This window comes from Cupressus sempervirens, chromosome 11 (assembly GCF_028749045.1).
Source record: "Cupressus sempervirens isolate cs-2001-9-10 chromosome 11, ASM2874904v1, whole genome shotgun sequence".
Taxonomy (NCBI): domain Eukaryota; kingdom Viridiplantae; phylum Streptophyta; class Pinopsida; order Cupressales; family Cupressaceae; genus Cupressus; species Cupressus sempervirens.
The window spans coordinates 518,474,696-518,479,426 of NC_143128.1; positions in this window are offsets into that span (position 1 = coordinate 518,474,696).

Here is a 4,731-nt window from a genome sequence, read left to right on the forward strand (position 1 = left end):
ATGAAACAAAATTGCCAAAAAAAATATTTTTTCTGTACTTTGAAAATGACAAATTAATTATTTTTTCCTAAAATAATGTTAGATTTGCGAAAATTTAATATTTTTTTTCCAAAGGAGGATTTCTTAAAGTTATCCATGGATAAAAATGTTTTAAACCTAAATTTGATGAAACAAAAAGGGTTCTTTAAGGAGATCATCAACTTTCCATACAATTATTGTCAAATTTTGAGTTTAGTACGTAATTATTACTTATTTTCTAATCGAGTTAACTCTAAAATCTTGCTTGATAGACTAATTGAAAAATAGCTATAGATTTCAAATTGTTTAACATTTTTTAAATTTCCAACATGGTTCACATTCTATTCTTTATGAAACTTTATTTTTAAATCATAATAAGTTGTGTTTCTCTCATAAAACTTGATTTGTGAATGTATGCATGTTTCTAATTTATCACATAAAAAATCATTGCAATGATGAAAAAATTAATTGTTTTTTCTTACTAATCATTTCCCACTTAAAAAACTTGCAAATCTCTTTATATACCTATTTTAAAATTAGAAACAATATGTTTTAAAGAAATATATTAGATGCATTATCTCTACAACTCAAATATAATATTAAAGAAATAGTTTCTCAACAATAAAAATACTTGTTATTGTTATTCTTAGTTTTTCAAATGCTCAAAGATAATAACCAAAGTTTAAAAAATCAAGGTTAAGACAACAAATATCATAAAACATAGGCCTTGGTTTAGAGTGACAATACATGTTTGAAACAAAATCAATGACCGATGACAAAGGATTAAGTAGTGTATAACCATATTCAAACTAGGGTTTGGATAGAGATGTGATTTAGGTAGAGAATGTATATGCATTACATGTGTATAGAACATGAAAACTTGCAAGCTCATATAATCTGCACTCTTGAATAGATCTTGAGCACAAACAATATGATCATGATAACATTAACAAAATGCAACCAAAATCATTAAAAAAAGAAGAAGAATTTAATGCATCCTTTAACTTAGGTTTAACAAATGAAAAGAACAACCATAAGATAGAAAAAGAGAGGATCTTGTAATTCTACTTAAAAAATGAAACACTCAACAAAGACATTAAAAAAGTTTATTAACAGTAACACAATATTATTAAGAAACTAACAAAGAATTATGTCATTGGCCCAAATAGTTAACAATGGATGAAAAATAATCTAGACAAATCAAGTCCCAAACATGTTTATTCTTTCACCAAACAAAATGAATATTATTTTCAAATAGAGACAAACCAAAACATAACTTACACAAATGATAAATTAAGACAAAAGAGGATAACACCTAAATAGCTTGAATCAAAAAACTTTGTGATCCCTGTAAGTAAAATCTTCCAAAATTTGGTTTTCTAAATTGCCTTGAAAATTGTATTTTCAACTATTCTACAATTTTAAACCTCTCAACCTTCTTCTTTAAGCTATGCCCTATCTCCATTGAGTAGGGTTTCAAATGAAAGCCAAATTCTTTAAAAAAATCATAATATTGTGTATCACAAATGAAGCTCACACCATTTCTTTACATGTAATATATTAAGGCATGCCAAATCAAACATTAAACTCATTTCATTCTCCCTCTAAATCTTATCAAACAAATAGCACAACCTTTTTGAAGTGCCAAGTGTTGTGTTGTTTTACAACACTAAATTGTATAGCACATCCAAAAAAAAAGAAATAGTAAATTTTATTCTTTTTAAACATGATCACTTATCTAATTCCTAAGTCACTTTAGTGAATTGATAAAAAATTCTTTTATTGAGGAAAACATAGGTTTGAAGAAACTCAAAATCCCTTAGAACACAATTGCTAAAGATAAACCATGAAAGCTCCACAAAATATGAAATAAGGGAACCATGACCACAACATGAGTTTTAGCTAAAAGATCCTACAAACTGAAACAAAAGTTTCATGAAAATCCTCCAAGAATCTTGAAATTAGAGAAAGGACTAGAGAAATTCCATCCTTAAACACCCACAAAAAGGGACAATCAATATTTACTTTTAGCACCTTTTTTATGGGAATGGAGATTTTTAAAATGGGAATTAAAGACTTAGATTTATTCCCTCTCATAGTAAGCCTACCCTCTTCGATCTTAGGAACACTATCCTACTACTCTAGGGACCCCAATGTAGGAGCATCTCCATCCTAAGAGAAAATGGTGAGATACACCCTACCATCCCAAAGGAAATTTCATGTAATTTTTTTTCAAGACATAACCTCAACAAGGGTTCTAACTAAATTGATAACCTTAGTTCAATCAAAGGACATAGGAAAATTGAGACTTTTCACACCATAATACAAAGAAATAATAGGAGAGATACAAGATTATGATCTAAATCTATAGAAATTGTACCAAAAATAAGGTCACCCCAAGAAGAGACGGTACCCATAGGGCCACTAGACATAGAAATACCCTGATGGGTAACTAGAATAGCCTAACAACAAGATGTAGGGTATAAAGAATCATGCACCACTACTTTGGAAAACCTCCTATGGTCATCAAGTTTGTCCTGAACCATATAATGTATTTTATATTATGGTAAAAGAAGGTTTTGAGGGGACCCAAAATGCCTTACAACAACAAAAAGATAAAACTTTAAAAGTCCCTTAGGTTTTACAAGGACCTAGAACCTTGAAAGTCAAAATAGCTACAAAAGATCAAGTTTTACAAGGACCTACAACCTAAAAAATAATTAGGAAAAGTCCAAAACTAGGTTTTACAAGGACCTAAAACCTAAAAGAAGTTTATCAGATTAAACAAAATCTAGAAAAAGGAAACAAACACATAGAGAACTAGGACCAAAAACCAATCCAACAACTAGAACTAGAAATTAAGCTAGCTCTTTAATTGCCTTAGCCATCTCATTACTAGCAATCATACTACCTTGAAGGATGTCCTCCACTTTTGATCTGGGAGCATCTTTAACAACTTTCTTTGTACTTTGTCTGATTTTTTTACTAAGGCCACCAATGAGCTAAACTGCAACAAGGGAAACAATTTCCTTGTTGCTTCTTCTATCAATGCTTACAGTAGTAGCACAAAGACTCAAGGTAACCATATCCATCTTTTGACCACTATCCTTTACTAGATGATGCAGCTCCATTTCCTAGGCCTTTAGCTTCTTAGGGATATTAGCCACCTAATTCTATAGCTAAATACTCATTTCTCTCTCTTCATCCAAGCTATTCTAAAGCTCCCCCATCTTTTTCTTGAGAATAATAATCTCATTCTAGAGCCAAGAATCAACCTAGAGAGAAGCATCATCTTTCAATTTAGCTTTTTGGAGGAAAATCAGCTTCCCATTATTTTTCAATTCTTCATTGGGCCATTCTTCAACCAAATTCTTGAGACTTAAAGTACCATCCTAGATATCATCTAGCTTTAACTCATTTTCCTTGTTTAAACCCCCCCCCCAGCCAGCCTCTTCCTTCTGGTTATCCTTATTCAAATTCTAATTATTAATCACAAGGGTATTTTTATCATTAGGATTTTTCTTTTTGGATTCAACCAAGAGCTTCACGTCTTGAGTCTCCATCTAGGTAGGCCCTTATCCTTGAGTCATGATACATTTATCCATAGTAGGGCCTAAAGGATTAGAATGAGTCTTGATCACCACTTTTAGGGACCCATCATTGTTACTTTCACCATAATCTTTAGCCAAAGAAGCTCTCCAACTACTAGAGTAACCATCAAATTTGTAGTTGAGATCACCAGTCTCCATCTCACTCTCCTCTTCTTCAATCTTAGATTTAGTGGCATCCTTGTTAAACTTCAAAATATCTATGCCATCACTTTCCATCTTTTACCCTTCTCAATAGTTTTCTTTTTCACTTTCTTCTCAAGCTCCTCTAAGTTTGGCATTGACTTAGTGTTGATATTCTCACTATGAACCCCCTCAATTTTCACATTACGGATTTTTGTTTTTTTGGCACTCATTTCATCTAGAGGCTCTTTCTCAAAAGATTTCCTCTTCTTTGCCAACATAGGAGAAGGTTTCATGACATTCTTTCTATAATATTCTTCAATTAATAATATAAGACCTTCATGAAGTACATCCCTGCTATCTTTCTTTCTTTGGGCATTAAGGCTATTAAGCAATGAATACTTCAAATAAAAGGGAAAGGATAACTTATCCTTATATCTGAAATGGTCTAGAAAAGCAATGTCAAATTTATGAACCCTTTTTGACCTTCCATCCAAAATAAAGTACTCATGGACACAAGATAAAACATCTTGCCTAATTTCCTTAATCTAATCTAGCTCATAGAAATCCCCATCTTTTACTAGTTTCTTTTCCTCATCATTTTTAGGAAACTTCTTGATAGCCACATTAGATATACTAGTTTCCTTTTTGAACTTCACATCCTCCGTGGGAAGACCAGTGATTTTAGAAATGAAATCCTCTGTGAAGTCCACAGTGACCCCATACAAAGAAACTGTCTCCCAAGAAAATTCTAAATTTTTTTTTTACTAATTTGTGTATTTTAAAACCATGCAACTTCTCAATATACGCAATCACCTTACCCTTTTGAAGAATTTCCCACACTACACATTTTTCTTTTAATTCTCTACAGTTAGATGGCCTCTGCTTCCTCAACTCACCACCCATGATACACCTAGATTTGATAACTCCACAACAAATGGTAACAAGCATAGAAGAATAATTTTCTTTTAACTGAAATAAA